General features: G+C 37.5%; 1 long non-coding RNA gene across 2 annotated transcripts in view; it reads left to right on the top strand.

Moving 5' to 3' along the window:
* The first annotated feature begins 317 nt into the window (after positions 1 to 317).
* The window catches only part of LOC121028456 (uncharacterized), a 30638-nt gene continuing 3164 nt past the window's right edge, over positions 318 to 27791 (top strand). The window contains exons 1-6 of one of the 2 annotated variants that reach the window (XR_005789234.1): positions 318 to 527; positions 2254 to 2402; positions 15324 to 15455; positions 16963 to 17192; positions 20576 to 20711; positions 26276 to 26394. This is a non-coding gene — a long non-coding RNA (uncharacterized LOC121028456). Of the gene's footprint in view, positions 528 to 2253; positions 2403 to 13479; positions 14288 to 15323; positions 15456 to 16962; positions 17193 to 20575; positions 20712 to 26275; positions 26395 to 27791 lie in introns of those variants that run through there. The other variant, XR_005789235.1, reaches the window with a different exon arrangement.

The raw sequence follows: 27791 nt of genomic DNA, 5'->3' as shown, positions 1-27791 counted from the left end.
TGAGAGAAGGGCAGAGAGAGAGGGGACGCAGAATCCGAAGCAGGCTCCAGGCTCTGAGCTGTCAACACAGAGCCCAATGCAGGGCTCAAACTCACGGACCACAGGATCATGACCTGAGCTGAAGTCAGACACTTAATTGACTGAGCCACCCAGGCGCCCCAGAAAGTTAGAAATGTTTTAAAAACATAAATAGTTTTCTAACTCAGCCCCATTTAAATTGATTGGGAAATGTTCTTCTCTGCCAAACTTTTAATTTGATGATTTTTTTCTTATCACCTATTTGGATGTTGCCTGTTACTAAGTTTGCTTTTCTCTCTTCTGAAAATAATTTGCTTTTCTCTCTTCTGAAAGTTTGCTTTTCTCTCTTCTGCAGGAATTACACCTCTGAATGTGCATCTGTGTGGCATCTTGCTTTCAGGTACTCACACGGGTGCCCCACCGAGGGAAATCCAATGCAAGGGATGACAATGGAAGCTCTTCACAATGGTTTGAAGCTTATTTATGCTGGAAGAAGAAATGAGAAATCAGTTGAGTAAAAGAGGGTTAATTAAAAGTAAAATTTGGGGGCGTCTGTGTGGCTCAGTCAGTTGAGCCTCTGACTCTTGATTTCAGCTCAGGTCAAGATTTCATGGTTGGTGAGCTCGAGCCCCAGGGATGTGCTCTGCACTGACAGCATGGGCACCTGCTTGGGATTCCCTCTCTCTTCCTCTCTCTCTGCCCTTCCCTCACTCATGCTTGGGCACTCTCTTACTCTCTCTCACTCTCTCTCTCTCTCTCTTTCAAAATAAATAAATAAGCATATAAAAATAAATAAGTAATAAAATTAAAATATCTTGAAAGTCAAGATATTTCCCATTTCATTGTTTTCATGGTTGGCCCCTCACTTCCCACAGTGCTAGACCCTATAAATACATTTAGTTTTAAGTATGGCTCTATTTCTGCCATATATCAAAAGACTTCTTGACCTATCTACTCCCAATTCCCAGATTATTCCAAATACGTCAGAGAATAATCACTTGTCTCATAAACTGCCATTTTTTAACCACAATTATTTTGACATATTCATAGCCAAAATGCTATTCCCATCCCCTCATATACTAACAAAAATGTCTTCAGCTCATGAGGATCAACAAAATAGAGATGTGTGGGAAAAAGAGTATAAAGTTTAGTTACATTATTTTTTCTTTTGACAGAAAAATGTGGCAAGTAGGAATGTCCATTGAACAATTACATATTTCATTTTGCAGCCTTATCACAACATAAAGTTATGTGGGGATTTTGTAGCTTCCCATCAATTATAAAATACCAGAGCACTAGTAAGTTGACTACATGGTGCAATTATTGGCCTAATAAATCCAACAAATTTGTTCTTACATACCAAGAAGACATATCTCCAAAAATGTATGTGTGTATATATATTTCATCCAAAAAAGATACATTTGAGGCCATTCCATAATTTCACTTTATAAGAGTCTAAAGACCCGAAGATAAATCAGTTATAATTACTGGTTCATCTTTAAAAATAGTATATTTGCAGTAAATTGAATTTCCCACCAAACATTTCAAATTTCCCAATTCCCACATAGAAAGATAATGCAGTCACCATAATGTGTCAAATATTGTACTGAACATTTAAAAGCTAATAAACATAGCTTTTAAAATAATGTTGCTGAAAAGAAATTAATTTCTAGTTTAGTTCAGTAAATAAAAGAAATATCTATTTGAAATTCACTTATAAAAACCGACCCCAAGATATAATTCTGAAGCTTAAGAATTACTGTTCCCGATTTTATAACAACATGAAGGCAACTCATCACATTACAACTCATACTGTCTTAAGAATAACTTATTGAATTTCATCATTTGTATTGAACTCTTCCATAATTCTATGACATTTATTTGGTCAAGTTATTAACTGAAATAAAAATTTACAAACAGAGCTGTTGTGTGATAGAGTATGTTTCTCAAGATGGTCAATTGCCTGCTTGGGGCGTGACCTTGCCTTTCTCCCATCAAGGGGGATGTCTATTTACTCTTGAACCTGAGTGGACAATGTAATGGTTCTGACCAATAAAATGAGGTAAAAATGACATTCTGAGAACTCCAAATCCAAGTCTGAAAAGTACTGGCAGCTTCCGATCCCAGCCTCATGGTGCACTCAGCGTTAGGATACTCCCTTTCGGAACTCAGCTGCCACGCTGTGAGAAGACTAAGTCACATGGAGAGGCCATGTGTTGGCATTTCTATTATCAGCCCCAGCTGAGCTCCCTGCTGATAGCCAGCAGCATTTGCCAGCATGTGAGTGAGCCATCTGAACATCCAGCCCTATACAGCCTTCAGAGACGCCAGCCCCAGCTTCAAACTGACTGAAAACCAGGAGACACCAAATGAGAGCCACCCAGGTAAGCTCAATAACTCATAGAACCATGAGAGAAAATAATAAACTGCGGTTTCAAGCCATTCCAGTTTTGGAGTGGTTATTCAGCAATATATAACCAGAACATAAAGTGCTACTTTACTCATCATATAGCATACCCCTGTCCCCCTTCCATCTGTTATGTGAAGACACAGGTGAAGGCAAGGGGAAAATTACCACATGGCCTAGAGATATTGGAGAAAGGAATATTTCATGTTTAACTTTACTGTTCTTAAAACTGGGTCCTATAGCCAAGTATTTGAAAATAATTTTGTCATAAACCATAGGTAAACTACCAGATACATTTATTGAAGAATTGTGTTGGAATTTAAATTGAATCTGCTCTAAATGTGCTTTGTTTTCCCCAAAATCATCCTCTTCCATGGACTGCTAAAGGTTGACTTATGATTTAAGTTCTTTTTTACTGTTTCAAACACCTTTCCAGATAGTCCCCAAATTTCAGGATCAGCCACCACCAGAGAAGCATGTGATTTCTAGACTTTCCTCTTTGCTATGTGTCATTCCCTGGAATAGAAAGGAGGAAAAGAAACTTTGGTGCATTGGTCTCCCCAGTTTTATGTTCATGGCGGCAACCTCAGGTGATACCTGAATAAAATATGGCCACCTAGTGGCAGCAATTCCCCTTGATGGGGTGGATCTCCTAAGGGATTCGTCTGCTTCCCCTGATGGGTCACGGCTGCAACCGCTCTGAGGCATTTCCCTCTTCTGCAGTAGGATCAGTTCCTTGGGATTGCAGCTACAGATAGCCTCTCCTGTAGCCAATTCTCATCCTGTGCCCTGAGAACTGCTGGGTGTTTTTTTTTTTGTGTTTGTTTTGTTTTGTTTTAAACTGTGGTCACATTAGAATTGGCTGGGAATCTTTTGAAACTCCCAATTCCAAGGGTGCATGTGTGACCAGTTACATGTGAATCTCTGGAGGTAGAACTCAGACACTAGTGTTTTTTAAGCTCCCAGGTGATTTGAATATGTAGCCGGGTCTGAGGACCACTGTCCTAGAACAATCTTAGTTCTATGAATATTTTAACTACTCAGCATTACCCTTTCAGTAGCATCACTAAATGGCAACTATTCACACATTCCTTGCTGGGCCACCAAAGAACAACTGTGGGGCAGGTATGTGTTTTTTTCTAGGATCTTAGAAACTCTTCATGGAGTTAAAGTTAACTCATATTCAATGCCATGGATTGAGCTTTGGGAAAGCAAAAACCAGTTATATTTGACCCCTGCAGCCAGGAGAGTAAAGTCCACTCCTGGGAGGTGGGAAAGGCAAGGATGGAATAATCCTGAAAGTAACTCATTTTACTATAATGTGCCTCATACATTAACAGAGCAGTTCTACAGGAGCACCAAGAAGGCACACTTTGAAAGAGTTTTTGGAGGTTCAATCAAGCGGAGGGAAATGCATAAACATAGGCCCAAATTAAAGCCAGGAAGAGCACAGGTCAGGGAAGGTCGGCTGATCTGATAAGGCTCCTGGGCTTGGGGGTGGTGGAGAAAGTTTACATTATTCTACTTGCATTTTTTCCTGTACTGTTATTTTCATTAAAAGAAGTAATATGTGTTAACAGCATATAAATAAGAAAACAGATATAAGCAGAAGCCCAAATAAATATATGAAAGGAAGCTCAGTATGAGGAAAATACAAAACTGAACCTCAGTGAGACACCATTTCACACCCATCACATCGGCAAACAATCTGACAAGAAGAACAGGAACTCTTCTATGCTGTAAGAATGTAAATAGGTATAAACACTCTGGAGAGATATTTGACAAGATGGGGAGAGTTGAAGGTACATACACCCCACAACCCAGAAATTCCATTCTTTGGGATGTACTCTAGAGAAACTCTTACAAGTGAATACAAGGAGATAGCTACAAGAATGTTTCCTGTGCTATTATTTATAAAAGTAAAAAATTAGAAGCAACCTAAAAGCCTATCAAAGGGAGAACAGGTGAACCAAATGCAGTATGTTTAAATATCATGCAAAAGTGAATAATATTTCTATTGTCTAATCACACTATTATTACACTATGAGTATCAGCTGGAATTAATCTAACAAGAAAAATGTTGAGGAAGAAAAGCAAGTTGCAGAAAATTAGATAACTTCTACCAGTTATCAATGAAGCTAAATAATACCATCTTTTCATCTGGGGACACATACAATCTAGCTATGACATAAAGAATAGTGCATAAATAAACATCGCATTCGCTGTGTTGGTAACAAGGAGATCTAGGAGAATGGAGGCACAGTGAGTTGGGGGGATGGGCTCAGAGAATACACACAACTTAAAACTGTATTTGCAATGTTTTATTTTTTAGCTTAATGGAAGGTACACATGCAATTTCACGTTACATATTTCATCATTCTGTATATATGAACTCTTGAATACTTCATTTATTTTTGAATGCAGAAAGGGAGTTGGTTAAGCGGAATATAGTACATAAAAGAGATCCAGTGATTAATGTGTGAGGTTTAAGCAGTTGAGGACAGCACGAAGAAGAAGCAGTCAGCAATGCTAATGCCACAGAGTGACACTCAACAGCGACAGAAGAGCAGAAGAGAATTAGGACAGAATCAGGACGAAACATCGTCTTGACTGAAGGTTTTGATCTATCTTAGTGAAGAGGAAGCACAAATAAAATGAAGACCATACTGTATTATTATATTTAATTTATACATATGGTATATATGTGTGTGGTGTTTAAACCAGTAGTGTGTTCTTACAAAAGTATACAGACAAGCAATTTTCAAACAAGCATCCTCAATCACCATACCCAATAATCATTATTCTTCACATTTCTGATTTTGTGTTCCTCATTCTAGACTTTTTCTTCCAGAAATGCATATTAAAATATACAATTTGCCCAAAGAGGGATTATTGTGTCGATAGCTTTTGGTAGCATCATTTTTAACTTAAAGTATCACACATTCTCCTGTGCCTATAAATATAACAGATTTAAATCTTATAAATATGTCATGAAGGCAGTAGAAAGGATGGATTTAAGGAATTAAAATATGAAACTCTTTGGGAGGCTATTAAAATAGGATGAACATCCAGTGCTCATCCCAACAGGTGCCCTCCTCAATGCCCATCACCCACTTTCCCCTCTCCCCCATCCTCCATCTTAACTAAAGGACTTCAGTGTAGGCCTCGTCTTGTCCTTACGAAAAATTCTTAAATTCACATAGCAGAGCCACTTGTTTTCAAAGTACCTTAAAGTTCTGCAGGGAAGCAGAAGATTATTTAGAGGATTTCAATTCAGTCTTGAGCAGGCATATATTCAGTCCTTTTTGTGCTCACCACACTCCACTACCTCATACTGTATTCACCTTGACTTCAGTTGTTTAGAATGTCTAACTCCTACTCCAGGGATCTCCTTTGCAAAAGTGATCAATTTGCCACATTGATCCAGTGAGTGATTTGATATACATCGGTTTTTCCTCCCTCGAGTTCACCACTTGGGCTTCTGGCTTCTATTCTATGACATCACCTATTCTTAGATAGACTCTTCCACCTTTTTTCTTCTTCTTCCCGTAGCCCATCAGACCCACTATGTGAGCCCCAACCTTTTTTTTTTAAAGTTTACTTACTTATTTTGAGAGGGAGGAAGGGGCAGAGAGAGAGAGGGCAAGAGAGAATCTCAAGTAGACTCCATGCTGTCAGCACAGAGCCTGACATGGGGCTCGAACTCATGAACTGTGAGATCATGACCTGAGCCAAAATCAAGAGTTGGACGCTTAACCGAATGAGTCACCCAGGTGCTCTGGCCCCAACACTTTAAAATTAAAAAAAATTTTTTTGACTATTGAGCCAGCAATTCATCCAGGCAATTTGAAAATGACACATGAAATCTATAGGAAAGAGAAAATCTTTCTGAAAAGGTTCAGATTCTAAAGGGCTAGGCAGAAGACAAGTCCCATGCATGGCAATTTTGGAGCCACAAAATTAGTATTTAGAGTGGGGAAGAAGGATTTGAAGAGAAAGCAGCATGCAGAAAGACGGCACGAGAAACATCAAAGTAAATCTTGTTTAATTTACAATGCCCAGTCCCATCTTACATTGCAAATAACATACCTATCATTAATTATAAAGTCTGATGTATATTACTTAAATCTCTTGGGCCAAAAGCTTAATTACCGTATTTCTAGGTATATTTTAAACTGAATTACTTGAAGATAGAAAAAATAGTCTTATGTAACATTATATCCCCAACCTTTAGTATAATTTCTGGCACATAAGAAACACAGAATGAATAAATAAATATAAGAATATAAAAATAAGAGCAAACACTTGTATGTTGCTTATCATGTGCAGGGCATTATTTTAAATGCTTAAATTATATTAATTTATGTTAATTATTTACTTTCAAATCAAGAAGTGAATAGCTTTTCTACAAATTAATGAAAATCAGTGTTGATTTTATTTTTGACTTATCACCATAACCTAAATATTTTCTGGAGACTTGAAGAAATAATGGTGAAATTTTGGATATGATAGAAAATATTTAAATCAAGGATTCATAAATTGCTATATTGCTGTGTATTACTATAACCCTTTGGGTTTTCACTCTATAATGCCCCATTCTTTTTCTTGGAATTTTCCAAGGCTGAGCGCTTAACAGCCATATTTGTACATTGACCCCGCCCTCCTGGCTATGATCCAAGTTGACAAGTCAGGTACTTCTGGTAATTTGGAGCAGGAATTGAGAACCAGGGAGCAGTCCTGTGTGTGATTGGAATTGGAACACACACACTCAGGAGATGTGGCTTGGCAATATTCTGCCCTGTGAATAAAGAAATAGGAGAAGCCAACAGAGAGAGAAAGATGAGAGGAGAGAGGGGAGGAAGGGCAGAGTGTAGAAGGAGAAGAAAAGAAGAAGGAATGATCACAAAAGGGGAAAAGTGAAGCCAAGAGATCTGGGTTCTTAACAACATTTCAGTTTCTAGTTATAGTCCCTTCCTACCCTTGAGGTCTGGGAGACAATCCTATCTCCATTTAATAAATTGCTTTGTTTTGCTCAAACTGAATCAAGTTGTTTTCTGTTACTTTCAACCATAGAGTCCTAACCAATATAGTATGGTACTAAAATGTAACAGTATTTCCCAAATATAATTAACCAGAAAACATTCTCAAAATTATAAAGTGTTAATGAAATCAACTGGAGAACATGAAAATTCAGGTACCAAACAGAGTTTTAAAAGTCACCATCAGGGATGCCTGGGTGGCTCAGTTGGTTAAGAGTCTGACCTCAGCTCAGGTCATGATCTCATGGTTTGTGATTTCCAGGCCCATGGGGGCTCTGCACTAACAGTGTGGAGCCTGCTTCAGATCCTTTATCTCCCTCTCTCTCTGACCCTCCCCTGCATGTTCTGTCTCTCTATCTCTCAAAAATGAATGAACGTCAAAAAAATAAAAATAAAAATCACCATCAGTCTGAGGAAACCATTTGAGAAAAGTTGATAAAGGCACAAAATGATCAGTAGAGTGTGATTATTTCTAAGTATCACCAAACCATTGAAGGTTTGGGGTGTTGGAAATGCATGTAAAACCAGGTAAAACAATTGAAAGTGGTAGTTTAATCACATTGAAAAGAAGGTGGTAATGAAATAGATCTGTATAACAAGTCATGATCATGGAGTGGTTTCATGGATTACAGAAAATATGGAAAACAATATTATTGGCTCAAAATAATATTGGGCACATTTAAGACCATGTTTGTCAATGGTTACTAAAGTAACATTTGTTATTGATCATAGCAAAGAAGGAAGTGTGAAATAGTAATTGGGTCTGTGAAACAAAATAGTGAATATACATTTAGGTCTCATTCGTTGGAGAACATTTTCTTCTTTAAAATGACTGGAGTAAATGAGTAAATAGTAAATGCAACAAAGAAACAGTCATTAAGTATCTAGGAATTTCTCAGCAAAGTGAAAATGGATTAATTGTGGGGACAATGTATTGAGCTACAAAGAAGGACTGTAACAGACCTTACTGTTTAAAAATAGATTCCAAATGTAGTCATAAGACCATGTTCAGTTGCAATGATAGCATTGATGTTTGAGAATCTCTGGGCAAACACTACTGCCTAAAGCAGTGGATAAGATTAACTGGCTGAAGTTGTAGGGAATGCAAAAACAAAATAAAAGTAATTTCTCTGTGTTTGCACTCTTCAAAGGGTGTTTTATCATGACATATATGCTAACATTTTAGATGTTTAACACTTTAGGCATATAGAATCATTACTATCATATTGTATAATTAGGTACTTTAAAAAGATTAAGTAAAAATAAGCAGTCGTATTTAAATTTGTAAAGAATTTTTATTGAAATTGTCTCAACTCTCCTAATTCTAGTTCACATTATATAAAATTCTTTAACTGGTACATAAAGTCCATTTTTAAAAACATGTCTTAAACTAAATTCAAGGTTGCAAAAAGCATCTCCTTGTTTACAAACTTACAAACTCTATGGAGTTTGTGACTTGAACTCATCCTGAGATAAAGTCTCACATTGGGTGTAGATTTTTTTTTTTTAAAGCTCCCGTAAGTGATCCCCAGTCCTGCCAAGAAAGACACACTATAGGGCACTGGGTGGCTCAGATGGTTGAGCGTCTCCTCTGGCTCTTTAGTTCAAGCCCCACGTTGGGCTTTGTGCTGTCAGTGCGAAGCCTACTTTGGTTCCTCTGCCCCCTCTCCTGTCCCTACCCCTGCTCACACAGGTGTGGTCTTTCAAAAATAAAAAAATGACAAACACACACACACACACAAAATCTCTATGGAGATTTTACTATCAAAAGTTGGCAATGGCTTGGGACACCTGGGTGGCTCAGTTGGTTAAGTATCTGACTCTTGATTCTGGCTCAGGTCAAGATCTCCTGGTTTGTGAGTTTGAGCCCCATGCCAGGCTCTGTGCTGGCAGCATGGAGCCTGCTTGGAATTCTCTCTCTCCCTTTCTCTCTCTCTCTCTCTCTCCCCTGCTTGTGCTCTCTCTCTATCTCTAAGAAAAGAAAAGAAAAGAAAAGAAAAAAGAAAAGAAAGAAAAGAAAAGGATTTTAAAAATGTTGGCACTGGTTTAATATGCAAAGTATGTATCAGTACTCACAACTTTGAACTGGAATTTACTTGTGTTCTCTTTGGCATTTTTGTTATTTTTTGATGAACCCATTGTAGATCCATGATGAAAGAAGGGATTTTAAAAGACTAAAGTTGAAAATAGTTGAAAATATGAGTGTTGATGCTGAATATGATTTAATCAATTATGTAATTCATTTACATAAGAGGGTGAAATTAAAAATTTTCTGAACTGTTAACCCTATAAAAAATAAACACTCTACAAGAAACAAAAATGTTGGCAGATATAAATAAATTATTTTAAATGTGTATTGTATGAACTGTGATGAGAATGAATATATTCTGTCTCAGGTCTTTGGTTTGGAGATGATCACAAATTGTGGTATGAGATCGTCCTAACTCAGATGGCCTTTGAAACACATATGCAAAAGAATTCTCTGAGAAAACATTCTAAATTTTGGTAGGCAAGAAGAATTCAAGAATCCCCAAAACTTCTATGCATGTAAGAAAGAATGAAAATGCAAGAATCAGAGAAAGTTTTGTAGCGCTGTTTTAATTGCAAAGGTCAGAGCTGGTAAAGTAATTGACAAACATGTTTCAATTCTACTGCCAAAAAATGGAGAGAGTGATTGAAAGAGAAAAATGGAATGTCATTGATTAATGATATTGACAATGACTTTTGCCCTGGGACACTGCCCATGGTCATGGTTGAACCTGACCTGTGTTATCTCAAGGGAGAATAGAGAGCTAAGTTATCAAATGTCTGCCTTCTTAAGTTGCCTCAGCACTAAGGAGATTTTTATGTTTATGGTGGCATCCATCCTTCTTCCCACCTTCTGAGCACCACTAACACACTCCATACGCACCTGGTCAGGGAAGGATGAGGAATAAAGGACCCCCTCAGGTGGAATCCTGGGATCGGAGAGGGCTGAGTTAATAAAATCCCATCAAAGATTATGAATCTAAGAGAAGAAGAGATTTGCTCTTTGCTCACTTTCAGCGGCCCTGGAGGAAAGGAAATCTCTTGCAGAGTTCTCTCAGCCTCTGACGCACAGGAGAGGCAAACACAGAGAACCAAAGAGCAATATATAGGCAGAGATTTCATCCTCGCTCCCCTGTGTATCCCTGATCCCAAGCACTGAATGTGCACAGTGTGCTACCGATAAATGTTAAATCAGGTTATGGAAAAAAGTAAGATGCACCAAGTGGTTGGAGTAAAGTTAAAACTAATATCAAAACGTAGGCATATATTAGGATGCAATCGTTGAGTAATAGCACAGAAAAACATAATCAGAATGCTAATAAAAGGAGCAGAGCCTGGGTGGCTCAGTCATTGAAGTGTCCATCTCTTGATTTTGGCTCAGGTCATGATTTTATGGATCATGAGATCGAGCCCCATGTCAGGGCTCAGCACAGAGCCTGTTTGGGATTCTCTCTCTCCCTCTCTCTCTGCCCCTCCCTCTCCCCTTTCTCTCAAAATAAATAAACATTTTTTTTTGAAGTAAAAGGAACCAGACTGACTATAAACTCCACAAGTGCAGAAAACATGTGTCTCTGTATCTGCATTGCCAGGTTCTGCTTGCCACATTGCCAATACTTATGTGTTTGTTGAACGCAAAAATGAATGACTGAACAAATAAGTGAAAGAATCAACAAACAAATGAATAAAATTCAGAAGAAATCAGCATTCCCCCCCCCCACCTGCCCCCACAACCACCACCAAGTGGTCCTTGGGGAGATGACTGGTCCTTCCCACCTGGAAGAACATAGGACATTTACTTTCTGGAGTTGTTAAAGACACAGAATTCCAGGAACCATTGAAGGAGTGGTTGATTTACCATACCAAAAATAAAGGATGAAATATCAGAACACTGGGAGTAAAGTATAGATTTTAGAACTTACCTGCAGAGGAAAAATACAGGTCGAATATAAAAAAATAGGAATAGAAACATGACAGACTTCTCAGTAGCAATCCTGGATCACAATGGGGCCTTTTTTTTTTTTTTTTTTTTTTCAATTCTGAGGGTATATGATTTCCAAAAGAGCGTTATATTAAAAAAACAAACGGGGCTCCTGGGTGGCTCAGTCGGTTGGGCTGCCGACTTCGGCTCAAGTCATGATCTCACGGTCTGTGGGTTTGAGCCCTGCGTCAGGCTCTGTGCAGGCAGCTCAGAGCCTGGAGCCTGTTTCCGATTCCGTGTCTCCCTCTCTCTCTGCCCCTTCCTTGCTTGCTCTCTGTCTCTCTCTCTCAAATAATAAACATTAAAAAAATTAAAGAAAAAGAACAACAAACAATTCTTGGGGCACCTGGATGTCTCAGTCAGTTAAGCAACAGACTTCATCTCAGGCAATGACCTTACGGTTTGTGAGTTCAAGCCTCGCATAGGACTCTGTGCCTGGAGCCTGCTTCATATTCTGTATCTCCCTCTCTCTGCCCCTCCCCTGCTCATACTTTGTCTCTCTCTCTCTCTCTCTCTCTTTTTCTTTCTCTCTCTTTCAGAAATAAATAAACTTAAAAAAAAACAATTCTCAAATATAAGAGTGAATTCAACAGTATAGATGATCACAAAAAATTCATATCCTATACACTGGCCTCTTGGAAACTGCTGAAGGAGGTAAATCAAGAAAGAAAGATGGAATTCCAGGCAAGAGAGGGACAAAAGGTCCTCTGGGTGACAGACATGTAGCAGGACCAGAGAATGAATACTTCTGATTGGAGCATGAGACCAGGAGGTCCCTCAAAGGACGCCACCAAGAGAACGGAGATAAACAATTATCGGGTGTGTTTGATCATATAGACAAGAGTTCGGTAGCTCCAGATGATTTGAGAACAAGTTAGTGATGCACAACGTGAACCTAAACAAGCAAAAATCAAACAAACAGGAAAATGTAACTTGTACAAGAACATAACTATGAGCAATATGTATATAGCCATACTAGTGAAAACATGTACTGATTCTAGCCCAAACCGTGGTATAACTGTATTTGAGAGGTGGGATGGAGAACAAATATGCATTGGTGGGGAGTGTAGAAGATAGCTAACCTCATAATGGCAAGTCAATAATGTCTGAATTTTAAATATTTTAAATAGCTGTCTTAGCATATTATTCAGAAAAATGGAAGAAAACAGATGACAGAGCTATGAGATGTGAACATGGATGCCTCTGATAAAGGGGAATTGACTCTGGGTATGAGTGAGCTGAGGACTGCTGCTTTTGGTGATCAACCTTATAATACAATTGGACTTTTTACACCAGGCATGAATTAATGGGATAAGATAAAGATCAACTTAAAAACTATCAATTTATTCAAAAAAGCTATAAATAACGGAAGGATATAGCAAGTTCCTACATGGGGAGAACAAGCACAGTAAAGATAATGAATCTCAAGTTAAGAAAGAAGAAAAATGGGCCAAAAGATGAGAGAATTCATCCTCACAAATAGTGTAGTGACTATTAAAACGGTACGCCTTCGATCTCACCTATAAAATGAGCAAAGATTACAAAAGCTGAGTGTTGGCAAAGGGGTAGGAACACAGGATCCACTGAACACAGCCTGAAGTGATCATGGCACATTCTCCAGGCAAACCCACATGGAGGAATCTCTCTGGGGGAAGTCACCACAAGTGTATATGTGAATATTTATTTACTAGGATGCTCATGGAGGTGTTATCTTTATCAGAGACAAATGGAAACATGAAAAATACAGGAACATGATTAAATTAGCTATAGCCTGCTTCCAAGATAAAACTTACATAATCATTAAGCTAACTTTTTTTTTTTTTAAGTTTTTAAAGCCAAAAGAAAATGCTGGGGTGTGCGGGTGGCTTGGTTAGTTAAGCATCTGACCCTTGATTTTGGCTCAGGTCATGATCTCACAGGGAATTCTAGCCCAGAGTTGGGCTCTGCACTGTTAGTGCAGAGCCTGCTTGGGATTCTCTCTCTCTCCCCCTCTCTCTGCCCTCTACTCTGCTCCCACTCTCTGTCTGTCTCAAAAACAAATAAATAAACTTTTAAAAAAAGAAAAAAGAAAATGCTTATAATATGTTAAATATAATCTCAGGATAAGAGTTAAATTTATAGTCCTCTTCCAGTTACATCTAACACACACGTACTCATACACAGAAGCAAATCTAGAAGAAATATGGCAAAATATTAGCAAGTACTATCCCATAAAATTGCGGGATTATGGGTTTTTTCGCACTTTCTTCTTTATACTTTGTATCATTTTCTAGGCTTTCTACAGTTGATGTGCACAACCTGTAAAATTAGGCCTAAACAGGCATTATGTCCTTGTTTTTATAGAAAATGTTTGTTTGTTTGTGTGTTTGTTTTTAACAAGATAGCTTCTATACGGATATCTATGGGCAGGGAAAGATGAAACCATCTGAAAAAAGAGAAAATTAAGACTGCCCAGTCTGATAAAAGATATGGACATCACTTTTCCTAACACAGATTAAAAATCTGTCACAGAGAAAAGATATAACAGTAATGGGGGCACTTCCACTATAAAGACATCTGCTAGAAATCTCATTATACTAAAAAGCTGAGCATCAGACAGAGTCTTGACTTGTCTTGCTGACAATTTCATCTCTCAGAAGGTGGAGGCAACAAGTGTGCCCACCACTCAACTGACCAGGAAGAAATAAGTGGTTGGCACCGGGCAGGGCGAAGAAAGGTAGCCACGGACTTTGCAGTCACGTGGATTCATACCTGCCTGAAAACACACCTAAAATGCATGAATTGGTGTCTATGGAGATTTTGAAGTGAAAAAAAATTGTAAGTTCAATGACAGTGGTTGACCACACATTCAACATGTACTCAAATTCTAAATAACAGAGAGAGAAGGGGAGAAGAGTGTTTATTTTGAACCCTTCACATCTTCGAATCAAGAATTTCACTTTGGAAAGGCCTATGCAAGATATTTCTCAAAAATTACAAAAACACGTACAAAGAGATGTTTGCAACAGCATTATTGGTCATTGCAACAAAACATGAAAAGCACTTAAGTGGCCTCTCAAAAGTCAGCATATACACTCCACAGAGCATTATGCAATCATGATGGTAGTTAGGAAGAATTTATTATAACACAGAAATGCGGGGCACATGGCCGGCCCGGTCAGTTAAGCATCGGACTCTTGCTTTCAGCTCAGGTCATGATTTCACAGTTCATGAGACGGAGCCCTGCCTCGGGCTCTGAATCTGACTCTGTGATGGGCTCTGCACTGACAGAGAGGAGCCTGCTTGGGGTTCTCTCTCCCTCTCTCTCTGCCCCTCCCCTGCTTGTTGTCTCTCTCTCTCAAAATAAATAAATAAACATTTTCAAAAAATTCAAATGCTTTCAACAACCTAATATGAACTAAAAAAATGAAGATACAAACTTTTACTGATTCTATTATGTACTCAAAAATATAAATGTATATACATAAATATTTTATTCCCTGCTTCAACAAAGTTTGAATACATGCCCATTAATATAGTCCAGGTACTAATCTAGGCACAAAATGAGTGCTGAACACAAGAAATAAAAATCCTGCCCCCAAAGAGTTTTCTTTCTGATAGGATGAGACATAAAATATTTAGAGAACTTATTTTTGCTTAGAAAAACTATGGGTGTTATAGGAGTGACTTTTTAAAATTCTTTCTCTCTACTTATGAAATGTCCCATAGTGAACATATATTATACTTATAATGGAAATATAAAATATTATTTTAAAATTAGCTGAAATGCATACATATTTAATAAAAGTGTTATATCTTGGTTTAATAATGTCCTAATCAAGGAAGGTAATACATTCCTTTATGTGTTTTTCAGATTACACCTGAATATTACACACACTCCTATACACCTCATGTTAATTAGGATTTTAAGTCAAGAATGCATTCAGAAAAGAATGACTTGAATGATAGGAAGTCTGAGGTTTATGTCAAAAGTGACAGAGCTGAGGTAAGTGGAACATTTAGACTAAAAAGAGACAAAAACAAACATAAAAGGTGCAGTGGGAAGAAAAAGGGAAAACCTGAGGTTAATTCTTATTCCACCATTCCCAATAAACCTTAGAAAATCACTCCCAGAAAATCATTCCATCCCTCTGATTCCAGGAGTGTGTGTGTGTGTGTGTGTGTGTGTGTGTGCGCGCGCGCATGTGTGGGTGTGTATATGTGCACACACTCACATGCTGGTGAAGAATGGAGATAGCATCTCCTCTATCTGTCCTTAAGCATAGTTAAGAGGCTCAAGACCAGAGGTAAAAAAAAAGGTAAAAAAAAATCATATCTTTGAAAGCACATGCTAATTGAGAGGGGAAAAAGCATTTAATACAGATTTTTAAAAATTATTTTTTAATGTTTATTTCTTTTTGAGAGAAAGAGAGACAGAATGGGAGCAGGGGAGGAGCAGAGAAAAGGGGAGACACAGAATCCGAAGCAGGCTCCAGGCTCTGAGCTGTCAGTAGAGAGCCCAACACAGGGCTCAAACTCATAGACTGTGAGATCATGACCTAAGCCACAGTCAGACGCTTAACTGACTGAGCCACCCAGGCGCACCTAATATAGAATTTCTTATCAAGAAAAACTGTTTCTGTAATACAATATACAGCCACTATTAAATTTTTATATAAATCCTACAGATGGTCTGTAAACATATTCATACATATGTATGTTTATATAACTTTTAACCAAAACAGGATCACAACTTATACAATGTTTGATAATCTGGCTTTAAAACTTGAATGACTGCGTGTATTGTTCTGAAAAATAAAATTTAGAATAATGGGTCAAATATTGGACTCAGTCTGAGGCATACATCAGTAAAACAGAATCTATCGCACGTACGCACAAATCTCCCACTGTCTGTGCACTTTCCAGGCAGTTACTAAAGGACCATCTGATGTGGACATTTTGGCAGGAGCTCCCTGGGGAGGTTGGACTAGAAAACTCTCAACCCTTTTCCATTCTAAGACTCAATGATTTTATTTTGATTCCATAAATTGTCCACTGGGGCCTAGACATGGTGCAAGGAAGAAAAGTAACATTTATTGAGACTACTTTGACCTTTGAGCTTTGCATTGACACATTATCTCATCTGATGCTAACAAGCCCACGAAGTAATTATATTTTATAGCTGAGGAATATAAGAATCACAAAAACTGAGCAATCAGTCCAAAGACAAATAACCTTTGAGCCACAGAATCAGGGTTTAAACCCGTGTTTCCAGAAAGGGCTTGCTGTTTACCTTACAAGGGTTCTGAGGAGATGCCTAAGGGGCTGCTTCAGGGACCAGAGGGCAGATCTGAGAAAGCATTGTTCTGGGACAAACACTTGGCTTTAATCACAACAGCCCTGGGGTATCTCTCATCTATCAGAGTTCATTTGAATCAGTGATCCCACTGATTAAAAAGAAAAAGTTTACAAAACACTGTATTTCACCATGTGTCTTTCCCTGTGTTTTTCAGGGAAGCCCGGGCTCCTGCAATTCTGCCCACATCTAGGAAGTCAAGAGACTGAAACCAGTGGTCGCACAAATAAAGCTGAGACTCAGCCTAGGTGGTCCAGACCACGTCCTGGCAGCTCGAGGGTGCCTGGGGCGCCAATGAGTTCAAGAGAAGCAGGCAGACAGTGAGCAAGTACAGACCGAAACCACCTCCAACACTGACCAAGAGAATCTCATTACCCTTGCAGGCAGGTACGTGACCTCTCACCCTATAGCTACTTTCCTGAAAACTGAGATGTTGCCCCTTTGCCCACTGCTCTTCTCATTCTGAATTTCTTTGAATGAACTCCTCCTCTCTCATGATTTTTTTTTACTTAAAATCTCCAAATGTGTACCTGAAGCCCTGACATCTATTTGGAACTTTAGACCTTTGTATCCAGTTCCTTGCTTTTGTAGCCCTTAGGCACCTTGCATGCGGTTCATCTAATATGCCTTCTTGTCTGGGCCTTAAATCTCTCTCTTGTCCTCAAGTATTTCCCATCTCTGTAAGGCAGAATCATAAGACATCCTGAGATATCCCCACTCTCCTCCCAATATCCAGCCAACTACTAAGGTCTACCAGTTTTGCCTTCTAAATTTTTCTGAGATCCACCTTCCCATTTTTATTACTGGTGACTTGAGCCCTCATCATTTGTCACCTGCACTAGCTTGAGTGTTCCTCACCTAGATTGCACAGGGTCAGATTTCCACCCTGTGCCCTGCATAGACCTATGTCCTAGAGATGCCTTACATGGGTCCAGCTCCTATCTTTTCCAGATCAATTCCATAACTCACTTCTCTTTGCCATCATTTCCAAATAATTTCCCAAAAATCTCAAGTTGGCTTAGTGGCCCTTCTGTACGCATCCAAAGTACTTTGTGTATCACTCCGGCATGGTATGCATAAAGTTATATTGGAGACTTTTGGTGATGTTTGTTTTGGGGACAGAAACTGGATTTTTCATCTTTGTATCTCAAGTGCCTAGATAATGACTAGATTCTCAATAAAATGATATGAACATGAACTAAACTGACACATAAAAGAAAGCAAAAGTTGTTGGATGAATATTGGAAGCAGGAGCAGAGTCCCAGAACTACTGATACTTTCTTCTCACCTCAGGCACAGGGAGGTGAGCTCTCCTGGGAGCTCCCATATTCAACTTCATTCAGTAGACTTTTATTGGGTACCTTACAGATGTTACAAATACAGCATGAGAAGACCCAGTCCCTGTGATTAGGAGCAAAACTTTGAAAGGCTGCTTTCTGTCCCCATTTGTTATCTATGTTCTGTATTAAGTCAGCTTTGCATTGTGCCTGGGCTGTGAGCAGTCTACTCTGAGATCATTGCCAGCAGTAACCACCCACCCTGCCAAGGGAAATGACTCATATCAGGACCCATCCACTCCTGTACGTTGATCCTAAAATGTTCTTATGCTGTACTTTTAGTTTATATTCCATGAGCCAATAATGGGGGTGGGGGGTACTAGCTTATTTTCTTTTTCCTTCTTTTCCTAACTTGTGCTCTCCAGGGGTAAAAATTTATCTTAATTTAGTAATTTATGATAAAAAAATTAAGGTATATATTTTGATATTCTGGTGCCAAACATATGCTTGAGCCAGTAGTACCCCTGAAATCATTTGTGTAGTCTTATTCTTACCCACAATACTGAAAGGTAAGTGGTAGAAAGTGCTAGAACCATGGATAACCAATACCCCATCTTTCCTGCCATTCAAATCTCAAGCTTGGGACAAGGTTAATGATAGGTTGAAAGGGAAAACTCACAACTAAGGAGAAATCTAAACCTGCTCTGCTTAAGTGTTTCAAATGGTTTTTCTCTAGTTCAGAAAGTGTTGTATGTCAGAGAAGTCCATGTAGCCCTATAACTGTTACCTATAATAATTGAGATTACGAACACATGATTTACACAGTGATTTTAAAGTTAATTTGGTGAAAATAACAATTTTTATTCTCTTGTATAAAAAGTCCTCCAAATGAACATATTTAACCAAAAGAGGTTTAAATAGTAAAGACTGGTTTAACTGTGGAGTGATTCTTAAAGGCTACACTCAGCTAAGCATTGGTTCCCAGGTTTGTTACAATTCAGAAAATCTGGGGCACTTCTTTTAAAAGGTTTCCCCTAAGCCCCTACGATGGGGAAATGGTATGCCTGGGGAGCAGTCTTGGAATCTATATTTATTTGATAAACACTTGGGTGATGCTAAAGAAGCTAGTGTTTAGAGATACCCTTAAATACAGAGAATAAAGTCTTTCCATACAAGTTCGTGAAATTAACTTAAATATTAGTTAATGTGAAACAAGAATGGAACACTTTATATTTTAGAATTATAATGTGGGATCTCAATTCATGCACCAAGGAGTCCAAGACTATTGTTTTACGTAAAAACTTATTTTCTAGCTCCTAGCCCCCTTCTGCTTAGATCTTGAAGACTTAACATCAGCCCTTCCTGGAATCCTTCCAGGGTGGTGGACCAGTTCTAGGTTTTTACACAGGATCAAGGATGGAAGAAAGAGGTCCTCTGGCTACAGCCATCAGTCCAGGTCTTTAGGGCTGGCCACGTGGCCCTGTACCTCTCAGAGCCCTTTGCTGCTTCTTTTGAAGTATTATGGAGGCAGGAAGACATTTTATGGCTGTGTGTGGTCCCCTCTGTCTATACTATTACTATACAGTTATTTCCTTCTTGGGGTCTTATCACCCTGTCCCATCTCCTCCCCCAGATTTGTTTTCAATAAGCAGGGCCTCACTGCCTCTCTGTCTTCAGGAGAGGTCCACAAGCCTCTCTCTTCTCCACTTTCAATATCAGTTTTTCTAGACTAGATAAAGTCTTTCACACTTCAAGTTTTGCCAAGACGGGGGCTTGTGCTATAAAATCCTAAACCCATACCCCCATTCAAACACAGTCCAGTCCAGGGCTTCTGGGAACCCAAGTCAGCAACAGCAGTGTTTATACTCACCCTCTACCTCTCTTATGAGGCAGCAAGTTAGGTTAGAATTGGAGGAAGGGAAAGGAAAATCTAGGAGAAAAAGTACATGTCATCAAATGTTATCAAAGCCACAATTAAAGGTGTAGAAATTCAGTAAAAAATTAAAATTTCAGTCAAACATTGTATAATTTCCTAGTGGTATCTGATATTCACAGGTATTTTAGAAAAGATGTCATTCCCATCTGATGAAACCTATTTCACCAAATTTGAAACATAACTTTATAGTGTTGGATCATTTGGTTGAAAGGATCAAAAACTCCTAGGTCAAGTAAAAGGAAGTTATTTGAAGGCATTATCAGGTATTATTGAGGGTATTATTAAGAAAGGGCAAAAAAGCAAGGTAGAAGCTTGGGCATGGGAAGGCTGGAACTGTAAGTCAAGAATTAAGATCCCTCTTTTCTCTTATAACATATAGGGTCTCTCATGTTTGGTTTCCCTGCATATGTCTCTACTATTCTGATTTCTCTAAAACTGGCTTATTCTGTTTCTGTGTAGATTCTATAACTTGAAAATGGTTTTAATGTTGCATTGTATTGGCATCAACCGTGGCTTATCATGAATCTTCACATTAAACCCTTACCTTTGTTCATAAGCCCCACAGTGCCACCATCCCGAATGATCACAAGAGAGAATCAAAATACTTCCATTCTGGTCATTCCATTCCATTCATATCCAATCAACTGTACCCCAGGGATGGCCACTTGCCTTGTGCATCTACTTCTGGATGCTGTGAGTAGAATGGGTTCTCTGTAAAAAGGTACAGGATGTTATGATGATGTGACTACTCAAATTCAAATCTCCATCATTCCTTAATTCTGAAAACAATTATCTATCAACCTTAAACCTTCTATATGCTATAAGGTTTCACTTTGCCCACAAAATATGATTATATCTTTTATTACGTTGGTAATGTTATAATTAATGATAATTAATTTCCAGATGGAATATCATCTCTGTTTATACCAATCCTAGATATATAAACTTGACTTCAGAAACCAACAAACCAGCCCGACAAAAAATAAAAAATACAATAGAGTTAAACACTCTCAATTCCAGATCTCTATTTTAGAGTCGTAAAACATTTTTTTGTCAAACCAAAAGCCTCTCTACAGTTGAGAGTAAGAGACAATATTAGATAATGTTTAATAAGTGCCAAATAAATTTTATTTTAATTTTTATATCTTTCAGGTGACAATCCAGCCATCTATAAATTATTTTTCATCACAAATTTTCTAAAAGCAAAGGTAACTTAAATGTATTTTAAAAGGCCTCTGACACTAGGTGGCACCAAATAGCCACAATTCATAGACTATCCTAAAACCAAAGGCGGGCTATCTAAGAACTATCATTCTTTCTTTGCTTCTAATTTATAAAAATTAAAAACAAATTATTTCTTCTTTTTTTAGAAAAAGCAGGAAAAACTAAATTTTTTTCTAAATAAATAAAATTTACTATGATCCTTTTTAATAAGTTGAAATGTATTCATTCATGTAGCCTATTAATAAATTCATGGTAACATTATTCATTGGATTTCAAAATATGGTGTTGTGTTCTTCTACTAAATGATTGCAGAATTAGAAATACTCATTTTTTATTTTGTTTTAAAATATGTAAGATGGCCCATTCTAGACATGTGTGCATGTGTGTGTGTGTGTGTGTGTTTAAGATCTAGTTTTGCTGAATGTAATTCCTGTCATTACAGAATGTGCCTTTATTTTAATAGTGATGTTCTCAGTCTAAGGATGCATTTGGATTATGATATAGGTGCTGTGGCAAGAGATGCTCCTCCCCACCTACACTTGTAAATTTCTCTCTATAATACAGGGCTCACCACACTACTTTAGGTTTTTGTCACCTCAAGGTTTGACTACTGCCATGTCCTCTACCTTGGTTGACAGAGGAAAAGCCCTGGAATATTCAGCTAGTACAGAATGTGACAGCTTGTCTGTTTAGCAATGCCAACCACACAGAGCACATTATACGGATGCTCTGTGCATAGCTCTGGCTTCCAACAGTCATTCTAGGTGTTCATTTTAATTTATAAAGCTCTCCATGGCCTAGGACTTGTAAGTAAGTTATATGACGTCCTCATTCCCTAGCCTGGCAGTTAAAGGAATTTACCAGGTTGTCCCAGATGGGATGATGAGCTCAAAGTTAGAGGTCCTGGACTCTACTACTCAATCTCATTTTCTGGCTTGAAAAGAACTCATTCTGCCGTTCTTCATGATCAGAATTTTTTGAAAATGTGGGTCCTTAATTTAGATTGTATAAATAGTGTTTACTTGTGTAGGAAGGAGACAGGGACTAGCAGAACACAGGGTCATTTCAGTTTTCTCTGCCGATGGAAATATTCTAGCAGTAGGTGTCTATTACAAAAATTACATGAAAAATGAAATTAACAGAATAGCCTAAAACCAGTTTAAATGTACCATAGTTCTTTCTGATTGTCATTCAGCAAAGGTTTGTTGAATGTTGAGTATGATTAAGATAAGAGATTGCAAGACACTGAGGCAGTTATATAAAACTACAGTTATTAAGTGGATAATTGTAACAAATATAAACAATAGGACTGAATGACAAGTTTTTTATTGGAATTATACAGTATGTTTCCAAATAAGTTTTTGCTTTGGTAGAATATAAAATAAAGAAAAATGTAAATACCTCAAGATAATAAACTTGCCTATATTTCAAGCAACTAAAAAACATGGTAACTAAATTCAGTATGGATAAGTAAAAGTAAATTATCTTGAATATTTTTAACACATAATACGTACATATTGTGTGTGCGTAATTTTCTCAATCAGCAACTACTGATTAGAAGAAAACAAGGGCTTAGCAGGTGTTCTATTTCAAATCTGTGCCTTTTTCAGGGGCATGCATTTCAAATTTCTTCTACATCCTGAAAAAGAAAAGCAGGTCAATTAGGGTATATTCTCCCGATCAGAATCTAGCATATCTGGGGAAGATTCATGATTTCCTACTTTTAAACATTAGTTAATTAAAAGGCTCTATCCACATTTACCATTAAAAAAAATAGGTTTTAAAATAATGGCTGGGGAAACAGCAGTAAGAGAAATGAAATGTTAATATGTACACACTTCCTTTAATTATACTAGAGCTATGTTTTCTTTAATCAGTGGTAGTGACAGTAAACAGATATTTTTACTGCCAGTGAGAATGGCTTTTACAAAGGTTAGAACTTTAAGATGGAAAGAAATTTTTGCATAAACAAAAGCAATGTTTATTTTAATAAATTTCGAATATTAAGTCTTTTAAGTTACTGTCCTACAAAAGAAGTCTACACCTACTCTAAAGCCCCTTCTGTTTCACCTGCTTCTATTATCTCTCCTTTCACTGTCTGTCATTACTTGTATTTTTCTCTTTTCTGAATCAAAAATAGCTTTCTATTTGGTTTCCTGATTTTCTTCAGCCAGAATGTCTTTCAGCAACTGCTTTTCCAGGAGTGATGGAAATGTACCCACAAGATACATCCTTGAACACTTCTGCCTCATGTTTGTTAGGGTTGCCCAGCTGATAGAGAGACTGTTAGGCTTCAGTTTGGACGTCGTCTGTTTCCACATAAAGCTGACACAGAAAAACTGATAATGAGTTTTCTTTTTCAACATAATTTTGGCTTTTCGGGGTCTTTTCTGGTTCTATACAAATTTTAGGATTGTTTGCTCTAGTTCTGTGAAGAATGCTGGTGTTAACGAGCATTCGTTTCAATGGCCACTGACCCCTCTCTAGAGCTACGTTATTAGAGATAATGTATTGCATGTGTATAAAAATGCAGGAAGCAACTGATGAAATTTGTTCTGTTGCAAAGTCTGTAGTCCCAGAAGCAAACCGTATACTATACTACTATAGTATACCTATAATGTGTAGAACTGCCTGATACTAAGACAGCTGCTAAAAGGCAGAGGGAGAATTTCACAAAAACATCATCTTGAATACATCACTTTCACACAGCCAAATATCTATCTGTGCACTGTTGTTGACCCACTACAAAAATAACATGGATTTTGATTGAAAACATATCATTAAAAACATATCCAGAGATGGCTAAAGCAAATCCTCTTGGTTTTGTTTCATAAACTTCATTTCCAAGAATAATGGCTAATATTTTTAGAAAATGTACTCAATGTATCAGAAACCAGACTGAGCATCTTACCTCCGTTATCTCTTATTATTTGTAAGATGCTATCAGTTGGAATTTATTACATACACAAATGTTGGCCATTTCACACAGCTGAACTGTCTTAGATTTGAACCCAGACATTCAGATAAGAGAGGCTGTATTTTAAATCATTTCAAGATAGAGTTCTGTATTTAATAGCATAGCTTTCATACCAGTAATTAAGGTTTTTAACCAACAGGTAAAGCCTTATTTCTCATATTATTATTGTTCATCACTATGAAAACCTCTTTTTACTGACTTCATTTTCATTTCCTCTTAACTATTCCTTTTCTTTATGCAACAATTCATGAATATATCCTTATTGGAGAATATTTAAGCAGCAGGTATAAAAGATCAAAGTCCCTCTCACTTCTCCAGTCTGAGTTCCCATTTGAAAGACAACATATGTCAAAATTCTGTTGTATGCCCTTTCAATCCTGTTGCTGAGAACTAACACACATACATATAGAAATATTTTATGAAAAGCCAATTGTACTTTGCCCATTTCTCCTAGTACCCCTTCAATCACTGAACATACATACCCATTCACAATAGAAATACCATTTTCATGTATTCTTAATTATACTATACCCATTCTTCCAGTATTATTTTTAATAACTATGTCTTACATCTTCCTTGGGAATCTTCCACATTTTTTTCAGCTGTTTCTAACATTTCATCATTCGGACGCAACACATTTCAAATTCCTTACCTACTCAACAAACATATAGGGTGTCTTTACTTTTATTTTTCTATTATAAATCAGAAAGTGACATTCTAATACATATTACCACTGTACACACAAGTGGGTCTTTGTTTCAAATATATTCATAGGGGGCGTCTGGGTGGCTCAGTTGGTTGAGTGTCTGACTCTTGATTTTGACTCAGGTCATGATCCCAGAGTTGTGGGATCAAGCCCTGCGTCAGCCTCCAGTCTGCTTGAGATTCTCTCTCTCACCCTCTGCCTCTCTCCCCTACTTGTGTTTTCTCTCTCTCTCTCTAAAATAAAAATAAAATAAAAGAATAAAATAAAATAAAATAAAATAAAATAAAATATATTCCTAGAATGTTGGCCTAAGAGTATGTATATATATATATATATACTATACATATGTATATATGTATTATATTATAATTTGTATTATGCATACATTAAGTTAAGAGGTTAAAGTAAAAATACAGACTTCCAGCTCATCTTTAAAATCAGAAGATCTGGCACGACCAAGTCTATATTCCTTAGTGAAATGATGTCAGCACACTTACATGAAGCAGGGCTATACCACCTACACGGAGTGTGCCTTCCCCCATCTGCCCTGACATGGCCTAAGTTTCTCAATTCTATTTCCTCCAAAGCCCTGAGACAGTTTGACCACTGAATTGACTACTCCTTAGCATATAAAATTTTAATCTAATATTTTTAAATTAAAATTTCACCTTTTATTTGCTTTGTCCATTAAGCCAATGGGTCACCAAGCTCATTTAATTTGCAAAAGTGGAAAACATGGTATCATCAGATGATTCCTTCAAAGAATACATATACTTTTTAAAAAAAAATTTTAATGCTTTTTATTTATTTTTGAGAAAGAGAGAGAGCATGAGCAGGGAAGGAACAGAGGCTCCAGGTTCTGAGTAGGCTCCAGGTTCTGAGCTGTCAGCAGAGAGCCCAATGCTGGGCTCAGACTCTTGAACCAAGAGATCATGACCCGAGCCAAAGCTGGACTCTTAACAGACTGAGCCACCCAGGCGTCCCAAGAATATATATGCTTAATCAATAGTTTAGAGCCACTTCTTTTTGGTTTTTCTGATGATACAAATTGTTTTGATGTATGACCAATATTTTATTGGGAACTTTTATTTCTATATATAACAAATGAATCAATTAATACCAGATTCAACTGAAGATATTTGAATTAGACATTTTCACTGAAGTCGATGGAATATTTTAAACTTGACACTCATTTAAAATAACAAATACCAAAACTATTTTAACTGACACTTTAAAATCTCACAGACTGTTTGTTGTATACTAAATTATCTCCTTAATACCTTGAACAGTGACCTCCTTGAATTATAAGGTACTTTTCTACAAATGGTTTTATTTTGTTTTGTTTTGCAGTCTCCATTTCACAAAGGACAAGTGGCCACAACTGTGCTTTTCTGTGTCATGCAAGGGCACAGGAATTTCCCTTATGTCTGTCAACCAAAGTTGGCAGTTGGAGGAGAATTCTCTCAATGGTGGGTAAGGGTTACTGCTGGGGGTGCAGAGGGAATTCCTCTGTCTCCAGGTGAAGAGAATCTCTATGGTTAGAGAATAGCTCCTTGTAGCCTAAACAAAAGGAAGACCTGATCAAGGAATCAAGGATAGATATGTTCATTTAGTTCCATGTTCTCCTTTTCCTATCGTATGTGAATTCTTATTAAGAAGACAAATATAAAATTCTAAGCAATTAAATTTTTATGCAAGAATTATGAGTTAGCAATTCCATGTATACAGTCATCATCATCTCTGCCTCAAATAATTTCTCATGGTCCTTTTGAATTCATTACTTTCAAATATCCAGTAGCATCTCCAGTGTGCCAGAGGCTGTACTAAGTGCCAGTTACAAAAGGGTGAGGGAGGCAGACTAGACCTCTGCCATCATGCGACTTACATTCAACTAAGAGAGAGAAATAATAAGCACACATATACTTGTTGAACTAATTAACTAGCTAACTAATGAAGAAGATACTTCTGATAATGATAGGGTGCTACGAAGCCCAGCAAAGGGCGTGAGAAGATGAGATGATGTAGGGAGTGGAAATACAAATTAACACTTCGAAAATTATTTTACTTAGCTCATTTTTTACAGAACCATCCTTAATTATAGGCACCTTAATTCTATATGGATTTTTGTAAAGTAGAATGCACTTATACAAAAGAAATAGGATAGTGAAGGGTTGGAAGAAGATGCCCTATAAGGAATGGCTCAAAGATAGGCTGATATTTGGATTATAAAAGAAAATTGTGCAAAGAGAAGCATGGAACCTAGGTTTAGATAATTTGGAAAGTTGTCACCAAATAAAAGGAACAGAACAATTTTATGTTTCATATAGGAAGAACTAGATTAGGAATAATAAGAGAAAAGACAAAATTCATACGTATTGGACCTTCACTATGTACCCAGAACTGTATGCTGTTTTACAAATATTTGATATTATTATGATTCTTTTGATATTTTTTCTTTTATTCCTTTTTATCAAAGCGCCGAGTTCCATGAAGTTAAAAAACACCCTCAGATTCCCACAGATAGAGAATGGTGAAGCTGGAATTTGGCCTTGAACCTTTCCCAAAGCTAACGTTCTTTTCTCTGACACCTCTGCTCCTTCCTGGTTTTGGCTTAATATAAAACAGAACTTTCTAACATCTAAAACTGCCCCACCTGGTGAAATACTGGACTTCCCATTACTGAACCGTCACTGAAGAGGTACTTGGGTGAGATTCTTGCACTGTGTGGAAAGCTACCCGTAAGGGCTCCTACAATCCTTAGAGACTGCAATTTGCACTAACTGAATTAGGAAGTCATAGTCTCTAGCACCCTGTCCAATTGGTAGGAACTATACACATCAGCACAGTTTACTTCACAGGATTAGCA

This window comes from Herpailurus yagouaroundi, unplaced genomic scaffold (genome assembly GCF_014898765.1).
Source record: "Herpailurus yagouaroundi ecotype Mexico unplaced genomic scaffold, PumYag 100, whole genome shotgun sequence".
NCBI classification, from domain to species: Eukaryota; Metazoa; Chordata; class Mammalia; order Carnivora; family Felidae; genus Herpailurus; species Herpailurus yagouaroundi.
The sequence above is the reverse complement of the archived record's forward strand: the minus strand, read 5'-3'. Positions and strand labels throughout refer to the sequence as shown.